This window comes from Aphelocoma coerulescens, chromosome 5 (genome assembly GCF_041296385.1).
Source record: "Aphelocoma coerulescens isolate FSJ_1873_10779 chromosome 5, UR_Acoe_1.0, whole genome shotgun sequence".
Taxonomy (NCBI): Eukaryota; Metazoa; Chordata; class Aves; order Passeriformes; family Corvidae; genus Aphelocoma; species Aphelocoma coerulescens.
In genome coordinates this window covers 45,941,921-45,959,134 of record NC_091019.1, presented here as the reverse complement: position 1 = coordinate 45,959,134, position 17,214 = coordinate 45,941,921, and the positions used below count along the sequence as shown (strand labels likewise).

The following is a 17,214-nucleotide window of genomic DNA, read 5'->3' as shown; positions in this document are numbered from 1 at the left end:
TCCAGCAAACACAAGTGCCACAGTGCTGGGGCTGATGGGCTAGGGGAGCAATGTGCTGGCCAACCACTGCTATTGCTGAAGGCAAGCAATACATTTCCATAGCATCTTTTAAGTGTCCATGGATAGACTTAATGCAGCAGCTGTGAAGCAGAGAGTGAGGCAAGCAAAATATGTAGAGTGCTGAAACATGCAGAAAAGTGAGCTGTGTTTGAAGCAGAAAACAGAGAGGGATGCTTCAAACCTACAGAAGAAATACCATTTGCTGCAGAATGATCCATGCCTTCAGTTATCACAGACTTCAGTGGATATTGATGGATATTCTCAGCACTTCAGAGTGTTGTATCCACATGAGACTTAGAGGTGAGAAAGATCAGCTAAGGTGATAGTTCTTCCAGTCCACTCACAATCAGAACGAGATTATTCCCCATGATCTATTTGTTGGTGCCATTGTCACCTCACTTAAACTCTCCTATGCCATACAACACTCACTACCTCCCCCTTCTGATCCTTTGAGAGCCTCATAAATTTCACCACTGACATAAACTGAGGGCCATTACATCTATATATTTCCTGCTCAAATTAAACTCATGATAGCCTGTTATGGTTTAATGGCCCAACTTTCATGCTTCCTTTTCCTAATGCAGGTTTTTCACTCTTCCTTTCCTTGAAATCAGTTTAAGGCTCCTAGCAAAACTAGCTGTGACTACTGACTACAGGTCCCAGTGGATTCATTCTTCATTCTATCAACCAAGTTGAACTTGAACTTATAGTAGTAAGTATAAAGGGATCTAAAATAGACACAATCCATGACACCCAGAACAAGTGACTTAGTCAATTCTGGAAGTGAGAACTGCTAGATCCCTTTGAAGTCTCTGAGACATGACCTGGTATGAAGGCATTGAAAGGCAGCATAGCATCAAGTCGTCTTACTAAGGGGAAAAAAAACCCACATGGGAAGGGGCAGATGGCATTTCACAAGAGAAAACAAAGCGTTGGTTGCTATATTACACCTCCCAAGTAACAAATTCATGATTAATCTGCATGATGGTATTTTGTACTTTAAGGAAAAAGCAACAGTCCTCCCTGAGGGCACACCTCACGGAACAGAGACTTTGATCCTTGGGAATCAACTGCATGCAAAGGCCTTTATTTATCATTTAGCAGTGTTTAAGACCTCATAGATGATCTGTCTTTGGCATAACACCCAGATAGGCACATTGTAATTGATGACACAGGTAGTTGGAAAAAAAAAAAAAAAGAAAAGATAACAAACAAGAAACGGAGTCATGCATCTCTGTATATGGGCTGAAAGTGAGTGTGGGGGAAAGGACTAATTAGAGAACAGATGCCCCCATGATTCTGGCATCTCTATTGCTTTCTGTTTCTGGAATGAAAAAAAAATAATTTGTCATAAAAACAAATGAACTGACATCAAATATTCAAATTTTAGGGAAAAAAAAGATTGAAGGGGATATATAATACACAGTAAACAAGCAAATGCTCCTGTTAACAGGTTTTTCTTTCTTCCCCAAGTTGACAGAAACTGCACCAATGCAACTGAGACAGAATGAGATCTGCTGCATGCAAACAATTCCTAACAGCTAAAATTCTGCACTGAACATGGACAAGGAAAGGTTGGGCAGCTGCCTTTAGACAAGGCTGCCATGTCACTGCCCATTCAAAGGGCAGTACTGTAAAGCAACGGGTTTGAATTATATTATTTCACAGCAAGGTGCCATCCATTCCTCCTTGCACTGCAATTTTATATCCCAAAAATAGAGTAGCCTTCACAGCCCTCCCACAGTGTACCTCTCACACCACCACAAATACAGCTCGATAACAGTCCATTGTCATCAATATTCCTGACTGAAGATGACTTAATAAAACATTCTTAGAAGCCAGTCAACAAGACTTACAATTAAAAGGGAGTTGTTGTTAAGCTCCATTGAATTATTGTTCTTCTTAGTTCTCCACACTGGTACTAAACCAGACATAACACTACATCCCAGGATGGACCTATGCTATGTCTAACTCTCAATGGAGAACTCTGTGGACCTCTGAAGAGACAGGATTTCTTCTATGATTTTAAGCACAACTTCAAAGACCTATACATCTCTTAGATTTAGACCATGTGTAGAAGCCAACAAAAATCCATATGTTGATATGGCAGTGCCTTCACAGACCTGATTCACATCACACAGAACGATATGTGAATCCTTATGCAGGCTTCCTATGAAATGACATTACAATTGTCTAACAAGCAAATTCCTACTAGGCAAAATGTTATCTGGATACCTATACTCAGAGCTGGAGGCACTGAAGCTTTCTACCCATCAGATCTAGGATCAGGATTTGAACTGCAATAAAATAATGGGTGTACCTGGTTAAATGCTGAGGCACTGCCTCTGAGCACTGGCTTCATGAACACAGAAGTCAGAATCCTCCTATAGGAACTAATCCTTCAGTTGAAGGAAGAAACAGTCAGAAGACCCACAATGTTTTGTGTGAGATAGAGTTTTACTGGGCATATATGTGTAACTTCAGAAATCTTGTTAAACAAGGAATTGTTACAATTCCCTGTGTAAATGTTTGCCGCAGAACAGGAGGTGCCTTTTTTTTTGTTTTCCTTGGTTTAAGCTCCCTGCAAAGTGATGCAAGCTGACTTGTAAAAAGTTATCCTACAAAGAAACAGTGAATTTATACTAGCATATCAATTTAAGTTCACACTTACACATACCAGTATCACTTCTCCAGGCAGAAAACATATTAGATAAGGGACTTTCATAGCATTATCAACAGCAAAAGGAAAGAAGCTACATCAGATACCAGCACTGACAGAGAATTGGGGTCATCTCCTGGGTCTTGTCTCCTACCTCTGGAAGAAACCATAGTTTGGTGTCAAGCTGAATTGACTGAGAGATGGAACTTGACAGTCCAGACACCTGCAACTATGTCTATAAGCCAGTCTCCTTCTCCATACTTCATCCAATTTTAAAATGAAAAGCACTTCTCCAACGCCTTCCCATGTCTTTTACAACGGTTAACTATTTAACACTAAAAATACCTACCATAAACAAAAATAATGGAAGGCTATACATGAAAAATCTTGAGGAGATAGATGAGTTATTGCCCTGACAGCAATTTTTTAACTGTTTGGGTTTTTTTTTTTAATTTTTTGAAGACAGAAGTCTGGCTAAATCCCATCTTTAAAGACCTTCCATATTAACAAAAGTTTCCCTACTGTAAAACATTCAGAATTACTCTTTCCCTTTCCCTCTGTGTCAGGGAAAAAAAAAAAGGCTCTTGCAAGGGGTTATGATGCATCTTTAATGACAGAGCTGAGAGAAGTGCCTGCCATACAAAGAAGCTAATCAGTCAGTCAAGAGCCAGCTCACCAGACAGAAGCCGTCAGTGCCTAACTGCTCTGTCTCCACCTGTCCAGGGAAACAACAAAACACCATGGTACATGCCTGACAATTGAGTGCAAAATAGCACACATATTTATCTATTTCTAAGCATCAAAGGGGCAGGTTTTTGCTTTAAAATAACATTTTCAAGAAGAGCAAACCCAACACCATACATGTACCAGTGTGCATTTGAAATAAGGCTAGTGACTCTCTTTTTGAAAGCAGCAGCAATCCTTAAGAAACAGAAGGGCAGTAGGTGAGAATTGCTATAATTAGGCTAGCTGGAAAATCCTTTGCCATAACCTTGGCAATGTAGATCAGTTAAATTAAGAATTGTAGTTTGAAGAAGGAAATACACCTCTTAAAACCAAAACAGGAAGAGCTATAGAAGCTGTATGGTTTTGTATTAGAGAGAGCATAAAGGTTATAATTTTTATTTCCTGGGTTCAATACTGGCTGAGACAAACCACATTATCCTTGCCTGCCTCAGTTTCCCCAACTAGACAAGGAAAATGAAGCCTACGTTCCTTATAAAGGGATGATTGATTTTGCAGCTGACTTCATTAATATTCACAAAGTGCGTGGAAACCCTTGCATGAAAAGTGCTGCCCAAGTACTGACTGTTAAACCTGCCATTTTGCTGAGCGCTCTTGTGAAAAAACTTCCATTTTTGTTTTGTTTTGTTTTTTTACAATTCTCTTCAGACAAGTGAGCGTTTGGGAAGAGCTTGGCATACAAAGACTTTATAAAAGCAGCAAGTGGCTTGAAATAAGCGGCTCGTTATCCCACGGCGGCGTGAGGCGGATCGCCGCTCTCCACGGTGCTGAATCTCGCCGCTGCTCCCGCGCCGGGGCCTCCCCTCGGCCGCCGCTGCCGGGCGGGCTCTGCCGCGGCCGCGCCGCGAACGGAGCTCGCTCCACGCGACAGGCGGCCTGCGCTGCTCGGCTGCACTGCCAGGCACTGCAGCGAGTCCTTGCACTATTTCAACACGCAAACCTGAGCTTCGAGTCTAGATCCTGTTGCCCTTGCTTACTGGCCTGATGGCCTCCTGTTGAAAGGCAGCTCAGGTCACAACTGATCTGTGATCTCACCTGACTTCACAGGATGAGCATCTTTCCTTATGTTAAGTCACGGAGAGTTCTGTGCGTGCAATGGGTCTAAACCTTTCTGTGTCTTCTGTGGAGCACTCTGAACTCAGATTTCTGTACCCTGAAGCATGACCTTACTTAAAGCAGTCCATCACTTGTCTATTCCTATGACGGGGAAAGGCAAGAGGAATAGCTACACACTATGGATTACAAAATAAATTAATTAAATATTACTTGGAGGGTAATCTGTCTGCAGTTTACCTGCCTTTATCTTTTTATTCTGGGTCACCACCTATCTATGCTGACAGAGGCCTTGGCCAGAAGCAAGCCGCAGAGCACTGTGCAGCCATTCTGCAGGAAACAGTCTAAAAAACTGGGGGAAAACACATCTGTCATGGTTTAACCCCAGCCAGAAACAGGCAGCACAGAGCCACTTACTCCCCCACCAGCAGGATCGGGCAGAGAATCGGAATGGTAAAAGCTGGAAAACTCATGTGTTGAGATAAGGACAGTTTAGTGGGTAAAACAAAAGCCACACATGTAAGCAAAGCAAAACGAGGAATTGATTCATTGCTCCCCATGGGCAGGCAGGTGTTCGGCCTTCTCCAGGAGAGCAGGGTCCCATCACACATAATGGTGACTTGGGAAGAAAAACACCATCACTCTCCACATCCCCCTTTCCTCTTTCTTCCCTCCCCACTTTCTGTACTGAGCATGATGTCATGTGGTCTGGAATATCCCTTTGGTCAGTTTGGGTCACCTGTCCTGGCTGAGTCTCCTCCCAGCTTCCTCACCAGCTTAGCAGTATGAAGAGCAGAAAAGGCCTTGGCTCTGTGTAAGCTCTGCTCAGCAATAACAAAAACATCTCTCTGTTATCAACCCTGTGTTCAGCACAAATCCAAAACACAGCCCCATGCCAGCCATTGTGAAGAAAACTAACTCTACTCCTGGCCCAACCAGCACAACATCTCATCTCTTTCATCAAAAGCAACACTTTAATGAAAGGAAGAACACGCTTTCCATGTGCACTCCACTGGTAGGGCTCACATAATAGGAAACCTTACCTGATCAGATAATCCTACTATCAGCCAGAAGGAAGAGGGGACAGGCCAGCTGCCTAACATACAACACACTATACAGGAACAAACTTGATATTTTGTTCATGAAATATACAGTGATTGGCCCTTGTTCTGCACTCATCATGAGTACGGACAGCAGTGAGGGGAAATGCCCTGTTTTCCACTAGGTCTTTTGAGGGTCATTAAATTACCCACTGTTTCCTAACCTGGATATTTATGCCCTTCCCTCGTGAAAAAGGACAGCAACTAAAACTGGAATCCCCAATGCAAGGAGCAAACCAAACCACCCCAATCTTTTACTTCTCTCAGGGACCATTTCTAGGTATAAAAAGGCAGCTGGGAAAATACTTCTCAGAGTCACAGAGGTATATTAGACTAAATTAATTCATGTTTGTAAGGCTCAGCTATTACAAGAATGCAAGTCATAGAAAAACCTTATCAAAAAATTAAATAAAGGGTCCTAAGTGCCTACCTCTAATCTTCGGAACTCTCAGGTTGGGGAAGAGAGATAAATAAAATCATATTTTCTCTGAGGGTTAACTCACTGTCATGGCTAAAATCCAAATTGAGTAATTACATTCCATCTCCTGAGTGTGCCCTTGAAGTTTCTGTTAAGCATGTGACTTCCCTTCACTTCCTGTTGCCAAGTTTTGTTACGTGTGCCTAAGTATCAGCTGTACCCACCCATATGACCTGACACACTGCAGGAAGAGGAAGGTTTTGTTCATTCCCCACTCTGCAATTTTTTGATCAAAGGTCTTGTTGCATTATCATACCTCATGTGAGTTCCAAAGGCATTTTGCTGGGGCTGCTTCACTATAAGCAGCAATACCATATTTGCTCCATAGCACATTTTATAAATACCTTTTCCTAGTGACAGCTATACCAGGAGTGTGCCAAGCCTCTAATATCCACAGCACAGCTCTTTATACTCCCTTATTTAACAGATGCTGAAAAGGCTGAGAACATGCTGGCTGTTTGTTTTCAGCACGGGGTTTAAAGTTTGGCATTAGAGTCATTCCCTGTACTACAGCACGGGCCTTTAAAAACCCACACAAAAATCTCCTTGTGATACTAACAGAGCCATGAATTGTCTCTTGAAGACACTTTAATACAGCTCTTTATTGTATATTTACTTAGGCTTCCTTGTTTATGGCACATTTTTTCCTAACAGGAAACATGTTTTATACCCCTACAACATTACTCCAGAGAAGCCAGGATGAAGATGCAGCAAAGGCAGCATCTACTTCTCACGGGCTGCTTGATTTTCCTGGAATTCTTCCTAACAGTAGAAATGCTGGGAAGGAGATTTTTAAAATGACATTGGGACAGAATGGAAATTAAAAAAAAACCCATACACACAAAAACAAACAAACAAACCACAAAAAACCTAAACAAACAAAAACAAAAAACCCAAATAAAAAAACCAAAACAAATAAACAAACAACAAAAAATACCCCACATGAACTTACATCCCCAACTAGACCTTACATCCTAAAGATATACAAGTACCTTATTCAAACTGAAATAGATTACCATTAGCCACTTGAATACTCAAAAATCTGGTCCCCCAAGTCTCTATTCTCTTTTTTACTTGGCATCTTGGAGCCTTCTAGCCAAGATACGATATCATCTTATAAAACCGTGAGATTCACAGGGAGAAGGCTTCCAAAAGATTCCAAAATGCACACATCCAAAAAGACTATCTGTATTTCCTGGAAGCTGCAAAATAAGAGAACTTCATTCTGAAGTTAAATCAATTACCAAGGCTTTTTTTTTTTTTTTTTTTTTTAATCTAATATCAAGCAGCAAGTGGGAAAGGTAGCTTTTCAATACCTGAAAATATAATGAAAATAATGAAGTCTAGTTCTTATAAATGTTTTCCATCTACACAGCCAGTAACCTCCATTAACAGAAAAGAAGTCTGTCTTGTAACACGACATTCCAAAGTACTAAAAACCTGAGGCTCCATTTAGCTTTAATAAAAGCTGTGGAGAATAAACCAAAAAATTAGACCAGAGTTGTCTGATAGTATTTTGCTATACTGGAGGCAAGTAATTGCCTTCATCCATACCTGAAGACACCAACTGCCATATGTAACTTGGCATCCCAAATTACTTCAAGGTTGAGTTCATGCTCTGGCTACACAGCAGGATGCTCAATGCTCACCTGCTCTTGAAGGAGCAAGATGAGAAAGGCACCTGAAATCCACCTTTCTGAACATCAGCAGAGCAACAGCTGCAAAATACCAGTCAACAAGTTTGAATTACTTGCAGGAACAGCTACAAAGGAAGGGGCAGCTAGTTCTCTGCTTGGAAGTCTTGGAAGTTTCCAACTGAAACCAGACAAGGGAGGCGCTATCTGGACTGTTAAGTGTCTATGGTGTGCACTTAGTGACTAACCACAGTCAAGGGATACGTAGGCGGCTGACTCCAACACCTCAGCAGCAATCCTACTCCTCTGAATTGCACCTACTTTTTAATAACTTCACTCCAAGGTCAAGATAGATGTTCATGTGATCCAGACCCACAGCTGTCACCTGTAAAAATGAAAGCCATCTCCTTAGGGAACGCTGGAAATGTCCCATATAGTTGAAGTCCTTTGGCAATGAGAATAAAAAATGTTCAACTGTTCTAGAACAATAAATCACAATGACAAATCCGACTGACATGGAACATTTTCTCTCCAAGAGAGGATTTTTATGCTTTGCACCTTTTCCTCCTATTTGTGACACAACCCACATTCTGTAATCTCAGTAAATGACCATTTTCCATGCTTGACTCAGACTAGCTACAGAAATGAAAAGGCAGGAGCTACACAAAAAAGTGACATAAGCAAATGAGCCATCTGATGACTACTTACTAAAAGAGACCTAGGAACCTCATGTTCCCCCCACCCTCAAGTTTGCCACTATAATGAGGACTAGGATACTGAGGTCATAGCACTGCACACTCAGAGGATTGATGTAAATCTCTGCAAGACATCATACACTCTTTTCATACAGGACAGCTCTCTAGCTAGCTAAAATGGGCTTCATCCTTGCTTTGCTTCCCTATGCTGTCTCATCTCCTCGTTGGACTTTGCTTTGCCTCAGTGAATTCCCATTGTTCACAGCAGAACATGAAGGTTGATGAATTTATCCTCACATTACTCTCTGGAAGGCAGAGAAGTGTCAACTTCTCATCTGCAAAAGGGTGATAATTAAATGCTGAGAGAATAAATGACTCGCACAAGGTCACTTGGGAAGTATGTGGCAGAGCTGAAAATTAAATGCAGATCTCCAGAGCTGCAGGTCAAGGCCCAGAACACAAAATCTTTCTGCCCTAGTGGCACAGTGGAGATCAGGTTCCCAGCATACCATAAGACCCTCTGTAGGAATGTGTGTGTTAGTGCTACATCTTGCATGTAGTTTGTCTGTAGGAAGAATTGAATACATTTTAAAGAATCAGCTAAATATCAAAGATCAAGCAAAGAGGAAAGCAACACAGAATCTACCTGAAAAGTTATGAAAGGCCTTTTCAACATCTTGTATAAGGCAAATATGCCCCTATAGCCTTCTTCTCTTGGGCATACTACTAGTACAGGGCAAAAGCTGACATCATGTTTAATGTGTAGAAATCACAAAAATGCAACCAGAGAGTTATCTTGGCAATTTAACATAAAACTTGTTAACAGATTAAACATTTTGGTAGTGCTACAGGTAGTGTCAGGGTTACAGTTTAATAACTATTTATCTGCACCTACACATCTTGCTTGCTATGCAAACTTCTGCTAAACAAGCTCTCTTAACCTTCCTTCTCTTCTTTCGTTTGCAGATACTTCCTGCCGATGTATGTGATCAGATTTCTCCCCATATGTGTAACAGGTTTCCTGCATATCTCTCCCTAAAAAAACCTTTAAACCCTCAGGCTTTCAAAAGGAGATGAGGCACTGGAACAGGCTGCTCAGAGAAGTTGTGGATGCCCCATCTCTGGAAGTGTTCAAGGCCAGGTTGGACAGGACTTTGAGCAACCTGATCTATTGGAAGACACCCCTGCTCATGGCAGGGGGCTGGAATGGGATGATCTTTGAGGTCCCTTCTGCCCTGAACCATTCTATGATCTTAACTAGTATGTGGGTCCTCCATCTTGTGTGTTTTGGAGCTAGGAGTGACACAACATTGTCTCCATAGGGGAAATGTAAGGGTACTGTAAATCATAAAGCCTCTGTTCCGGTTTGAAAGAAACAAGCCTCCTTAAGAAAGAAACCAGCAAGGTATCAGGAAGATGCCTGGGAAGCAGCACAGAGCTTAGCTGTTACAGAAGTGACACTGGGCAGTGGGGCAGGGGGGTACTTTTGAAGGTACTAAGAGAGGAGTACATAAAAAAAAAGGTGGAGAGCTGAGAGAAGAAGAAACTCATTCAAGTGGAGACCTGAACTAGCTGGATTCCAGTCCCATCTTTGATTTCATAACAACCAGGCAAGGCGTAACAGTATTCTGTAATTCTTCAACTGTTGGTGCTCCTTTTTAAGAGGTATCAGTACCATGATGGGTTCTAGTGACTCTGCTCATCACTAATCCCAGGTGTTTGCCTCATCTCAGTGGTGATTCCTCCTCATGTCTAATGCATGTTGCTACACTGCTTTGCTGCTGTCTGAACTCTGCTGTAAAGTCCCAGAGTGGCCCTTGTTCTTAATGTGTGCACAGAAGAAAGCAGATGGGTAAAGCTTAACTCTGAAAGTAATAATAATAATAGTTGGGGTAATAATAATAAATCAGATGCTGTCATCACAGTTCTGAAAAATTGATACTGATTTTGCAAAATTTGTGTTTGTATTCAAAAACTCAATTACAAAGTTGTGACATTAATTCCCTGCTTCACTTGGACAACTCAGCTTTTCATATTGCATTCTAGTTTCTACATAATTCCATGGTGTTCCAGCAAATAAAATATTAGGAAAAATTCTGACTATAATATTTTCTTTCAAGACACACTTCACCATCAAAATAAGCTCATATTTATTTTGCATTTTTCTAAAGTAATATAAGTATTCATGGTCAGAAGTAGTATTTGGAGTAAAGAAAAAGATCAAATGCCTATAAATCATAGCCCAAAAGGGGTTAATAACTATACTCCATTTTTTCTAGTAAGTTAAAGTACTGAGGAAAAATTTCACTGTGAAAAACTTCTCTGAAATAACTGGGGAAAAAAACAACCAAACAAGTTTTTATGTTTTTCAACTTCTTTTATGCTTTTGCTTAATACTCTTAACCTGGTCACTATAGGGTGTCATCAAATCACACCTTTGGAATTACAATCAAGTTAGGATTATCCAAAGGCTTAATTCATCCTAAAGAACATCCCCAGATGAGACATCCAACTGTTCTGTACAAGAACCCAACTTTACCCTCTACTCCTATGTGAATTTTGCAGAGTGTCCGTAGACAAATCTCTGCTCTACTGTCAGTGAAGAGTAAATTCTGCTGTCCTGTCTTGCTCTTGCATTCACACAGCAATTTTGGTTTAAAAAAAAAACCCAAACAATCAACAAGAAAACTTAAAGTCAATATCCTAAAGCCTTTCTTGCCCTGTTTTTGGAGGATGTATATGCTGGTACATAAGAATAATCTCAGACGTCTTTTATTAATATCTCAGCAATACAACACTGTATCCCTATCAGGTCTACCTAACCACTGCCCACTGACTCCAGTTGATTACATCTGTTTACAGTGCCTGTGCAGAGATACTTTATAGATCTAATACACCAGAACTGCCAATGGCCCAAAGCTGATCAGTGGATTTGGCTGCTAGAATCAAAGCTGCACACCCCCTTCACAGCCAACATCTCTGCTAATGAAAAAGGAAAGGAAGACTCACCAAGCTGGTATCACTAGAAGACTCGCCCCCTCCTTAACAAATATTTCTTTTTTGTCCGTCTTCTTTCTTCTCGAAATCCACTGCTCTTAGCCCTAAGAGGCAAATTTCAGTAGGGCACCATGCAATAGCTGTCCAAAACAAACAGAAAAAGCTAAACTCAGTAAAACTTGAGCAGCAGCTAGGTCAGGACTAATAGCCTCCATGGAAGAAGAAAACTAAAATTACTTTCAGTATTAATAGGGCAACTATGGGAGTAAGGACCATCAACAAGACCTCAGGTACAGCAGATCTCTGTACATAAGATGACACCCCTGGCTGCCCCACTGCCAACACTACCCAAGGGATCTTACAGCCAGGGCTGACAATAAAAATAAAACAGGACAAGTCTCCCTGCAGGCTGCCACTCTGTCCTCTGAGCAGCACTACACACACTGTCATGGGGCAGCATAACCATTATCAGGAGAGGAGCTGTGGGAGCTGGGCTGAATGCAAACATAAGCTGCCCAAGAGACCACAAGGGAAAGAGAGATGCAGCATCCTACTGAGTTCAGGAAGAAGTATTCCCAAGTGTGTGAAGCAGACCCAGAATGCCCTCCCACAGCAGCTGCAGCCTGCATGGATGCATGGGTTTTGCACCCATGAATATACTTACAATGTGATAAAAGAAGTGGGGAGATGCTGCAGATGGGGAAATGAAGTCTCTACATTTTCATGGAACAATAGTTTGAGGGGTCCCACAGGGTCACATGCATCATTTTCAACCTGGCAACCCCAAACATGTAAGGCACTGGGTGACAAAGATACAAAATTAGGCACATAGAAATGATTCATTTTCAAACCCTGAGTGTTTCTCCCTTTGATGTAAACATCTCTTCCCATTGCTGCAGCTTCATCATCTTTGCTTTTGAGGGAAGCAAATTTTGATGACTCCAGCGGAAGAAAACCAAACCCTGGATGGGAGTCAGAGCTTTGACATCAAAGTCAGCAATGCCCCTGCAAAATGAGGTGCAACTGAGAAGCACAAGCACAATCACAGCCCCCTTTTTTTTTTCTGTAATTTTGCCTTCAGCATGCTCACCCTTCCCAGAGAGGAGGGAAAGGACACAATGATGGCTTCACCACACCTTTGCTGGGATTGGCAGCTTCACACTATGTGAATACCACATTCTTCTCTCCCTGATCTCTCATTTTCCACTCTCTAGTTAAAAACATCATCCCTGCTGTGCCCTTCACACTCTTTCCCTCTCAGATACACTTCAGCATCTCAGCCTTTTCCCCCCTTTTTGCCACCTTCTGTCCTCCATGCAACCCCATTTCCAGTCCTTCTCAACTGCTCCCACCTACACATCTCTTGCTCTTTCCCTCCTCAGCCTTAGCCCCTTTGTAACCCTTTCACCCTTTCCCTGCTCTCCTCACATCTACAGCTGTAATCCCATTGTCCTGGGTTGCAGTGTATTCTATTACCATCCTCATGAGCTGTGGAAACCAGGTGGGGCAGTGTTTCCTTGCCTCCTCCCCCCAGACTATCTTTCTGTTAATGGCCCATCATTGTCCTGCCACATGACTCAGAGATAACTCCCTCCAGACTATCTTCTGTTAATGAGCCTAATCAACACTTGGCCTCATGACTCATTACCCTATTGTGAGATGCTCCACCCAGAGGGAGGAACCAAGCATCCCATCGTGATTATAATCTGTGACTCTGAACACCAGAGATAACCCTTCTACTGGATTTCCAGAGGACAGGAGCTACACAGCTACCAGTGGACCTCCTGAGGAAGAGCAGACCCTTTTCTACAGGATCACTGCTTCAGAGGACTGCAGCCAACATTCTACCAGACTGCTACAACAGGGAGTCAGGTTGTATCTTGACTCTGTCAGTTTGAACCAGTGTTCTCTCTTTTTTTTTTTTTTTTCCTTTTCTTTAATTTCCCCATTAAATTGTTATTCTAACTTGGTGCCTCCCACTGGTTTGTTTTCAAACTAGTACACCCGTTCTCTTACGTACTCCTCCAGCCAGTTTGTACTCCATTCCCAAACCTTCTTGCTCCCTCAGCCCCTGTTCCCTGCCCCACGCCTCACTTTTCTTTCTCAGCTCCCATACAGGTATTTCTCAGCTCTCACTACTTTTCTGCGGGATCATCCATCCCACTAGGCCCAACTTGCCGCCTTTTGTTTATACACACAGTCAGGTCTTCCCTCTCCAGCTTTGCTTCTACATCTGCCACATTTAGAGAGTCACCCTGACCTACTTAGGTTCCCTGACCTAGTTATAGCAGAAATACCAATTCTAAACACTTGAGAAAAAAGGGCAGTAGGAGGAGGGAAATAATATTATATTTTGAAATAAAAACAAATCTACCAGCACTGGGCTGCTGAGTTATTTCACCTCTGGCCATTCCCCCAGGGAAGCAAGAGCAGCAGTTCACTTAAATGCTAGTGTGGCCATAGACAATTCAAACCTAGACATCACCTGGAAAGATGGTCTGTAGTCTCTATCATCCTATTTTCCTTTTTTTATTCCAGCCTGATGGTGTCTGGCCTTACTCACCTAGAGCTTATCTTGAGCTCCACATACATATTTCATAGCAAATCTGGTTTTGCCCAGTGATCTTACCAGCCTTCCTTGACTGTGGATCCAGGCTACAGCAGCAACCTGTTTGCTCAAGAACAAAATTTCTACAGCTGAGAGTTATTCAGAAATCAAGCAATGCTCTGCATCTGTTTGTATGACCTCCTCAGCCCTTTTATTCTACTTCAGCTATTGTCACAGCTGTCTTCTCCCTTCTCCTCCACCCTGTGTTATTCACTCACCTTGCTTCTCTACCTGGCTCCATGTTGCAGTGCTGTCACACCTTTTCTTTACCATCTCTGCAAATGGTGTCAGCAGTGCCAACACTGACACAGAAACCCAACCAGAAATAGCAGATATTCTCCAGAACTAGTCAGGAGTCTCTGGGTTAGCAAGGCCCATTCACTTGTGTTCTGTGTACTGTGCTCATGACTTAGCAGCCAGGAACCACTGCTCTGTGACAGCTGGGTCTGTGATTCACTTCCAGCTAGGCTTTTATTTTAGTCACAGTTAATAGATTTCCCTGTAGTGTTTGTATTTTAGGAATCGTATTAGCTCCTTAGTTGCCTGGATGAGTTCATTAAATCAAATCATGTCTCCTTACAGCTGACGCATGTGGTGCTGACCCTCCCTGTATAGGGCCAGTGCCCTGACTGACACTAAAAGCAGCCTGTTTTGCACCCTGAGCTCACAAGGTACTCCCACCACCACTGCTTCAAATCCTGCCAAATATTCCAGCAGAGGCTCTCCCTCCATTGCCAAAGTCCCATCAAAAAATGTAGCTGAGTGACTGTAGCCCCCTCACAATTCCACCGGATGTATTTATACAGGCATGAGAGTGTAGTCTGCATTTATTTACTGTGATTTTGTACCTGTTTGCCAGTTTCAACAGAAAACACACTTTTTGGCAATTGATTTCCTGGGTTATGCACTAATCTACTGAGCAAATGGCTTTGGAAATTTACTGTGGAGCCCCCAAATCCCTACATTGTCATCAGCCACTGCCCGCTAAATGAGCACTTGTGGATACATTAAACTGCAGTTTCAGCTCCTGCATTTCATTACATGATTTCTCTGATCTGTCCTTCTACCTGTTGGTTTTGTACTCCTCCATGTACTGTATCTACCTTCGGGTCTGGTCCTACAAAGGCAGTGCACATCCACAGTCAATTCAACCACCTTTGGTTTTGACTAACAGCATCACTCACTGTTAAGATCCAATTTTTGAAATTATTACAGAGATGCCTCTGCCTGAATTAAAGAGCAAGCAAGACCACATGCCGAAGTCAATAGTAAGGATTTTATTTAACAGTGAATGTGAGGTATAAAGACAGATAGAAAGAAATAGAAAAGGTGGGGGAGGAGGGTAGAAAGAGAGTCAGAGAGAGACACTACTCTGTGGGCCCAGTGGCATCCTGTTGGTCCTCTTCTTCAGTCTTCTCAGTGGTGGGGGTCCCACAAAACACAGAGTTCTATGGATTAATATAATTCAGGTATATGTGGGAATGCCCAAGCACTTACCCTGCAGGGGGAAGTTTTACACTGTCTTTTGCAATGAACTCTGGATCTGTTGCAACACTTTGGATCATGTGCAGTCCTCTGGTGGAAGGCCTCAGAAATTAATCTGGGAGCACTTTGGGGGTGTTTGATGGTTTATGACATCTTTTAGGTCATGACAGCTGCCTCTCATGTGAATCTCCCATGTGAATGTGACCTTACCAGGGGCAGGGCAGGGAGTATTACAGCAGAGCCCATTTGTGCAAGGGAGGATTCTCCACAGGGTCTCCTTTTAATCTGGCTTGTAGCCTCTGGTGGTGGGTGTTCAGCCCCTCTGTCTTCTCCTGACCAGAGGTTACACCATCACACACCCAAAAACTCTCCTCTTCCCCTTGGCTGAGGGAAGAAGAGTGTGCAAACCCAGCCTCAGCAAATACGTCAGTGGGCTATGGCCTCCCCCCACCAAATCTAGCCAGAGCTGATTTTCAGCACAGCTGCTGAGTTTGGCTTTCCTTGTGGATATATTCTCCTCCCCCAGTCTTGTTTACTTCCCCCATCAAGTGGCTTACCTCATGGTCCAAATTCCCATCAGGAGGTATATTTGGGGGTGGGCTTCAGTGGTCACAGATCAGCAGTTGCTTCTTTGCACAGTTTGGTACAACGGGCAAAGTTCCCCAGCAATTTTAACCATGTTTGAGCCATTACCCATTTCAGTGTCTCACACTTGCCTCCCTGCTCTTTCCCCTATACAACTTTGCTCTCCCAGCCTGCATCAGCACCAGCCAGCCCAGCCACAGGCCTCCACACCATTCTGATAATGGCCTCTGTCCTCTGACCTGCATGTTTAGTCAGAGCAAAATTGAATTCTTCCAGCATGCAGAACTGACAAGTAGGGTCTGCAGTTTCAACAAGTCTTGAATCCTGAATACAGTGAAAAAGTGCCTTATGCCACAGGCAGGAACATCCTGTGTTAGTATCGCCCCCTACTTCCATCTATAGACTGCCAAAAAGGGGTAAAAGGACTGGAAAAGGACAAAGCTGTGCCTGCACAAGCTATGTGCAGAGGACCCTTGTCAGCTTCTCAAGACAATATAGACCCAATGAATTAAGACAATTCCAGACATGCTAATTATATTTGCCTTTGCAATTTCTGATGGGATTTTCAGATGTCTCCAAGCATTCTCTACCTGGCATGTGTCAGCCACACTTCACTGCTGCTTTTATGTTATTAATATTGACAGCCACTCAGTTTAAACACAGGTTAGGTTTGAAATCCTGTCTGTTTGCTTATCTCTGCCTTTTGATCTTGTTTGTTTCCATTCATTATAGAGAAATCCTTCTTTCTATAAAGCCCCTTTGAATGCCTCAGCAAACATGTAAACACAATGCTAAATGGATTAACTGGGAGGTACTGGGGTCTGAAGCTTGCCTGAATAGATGCTCCTGGATCAATCAGCTCTGTGTACCAGCTAATGGTCTAAGTTCCCCTAATGGTCTGAGTTCTTTCTTTTGTGGAGTTCAGAACAGGTCCAGTGGCATGCTGGATATAACTCCCTGCAACTGGAAACAAGCCATTCACAATTCAGTGTTTAATATGGTTCTGGTAATGAGCACTGACTGCCTAGGAGCATGGGAACAGAATAACCAAACTGAAGCTTTGGAATCTTTGTGGAAGAGTCAGCTTGACAAAGCTGTTACAAGAGGAGACTGGTC

The 17,214-nt window shown here is 42.6% G+C and overlaps 1 long non-coding RNA gene across 1 annotated transcript; it reads right to left on the bottom strand.

Moving 5' to 3' along the window:
• Positions 1-7,573: 7,573 nt before the first annotated feature.
• Positions 7,574-12,927, bottom strand: LOC138111737 (uncharacterized). Its single transcript, XR_011151430.1, has 4 exons — positions 12,897-12,927; positions 12,085-12,219; positions 11,433-11,560; positions 7,574-8,113 (listed from the first exon to the last, which is right to left on the bottom strand). It is a non-coding gene; the product is annotated as an uncharacterized lncRNA (long non-coding RNA).
• Between the last annotated feature and the right edge of the window lie 4,287 nt (positions 12,928-17,214).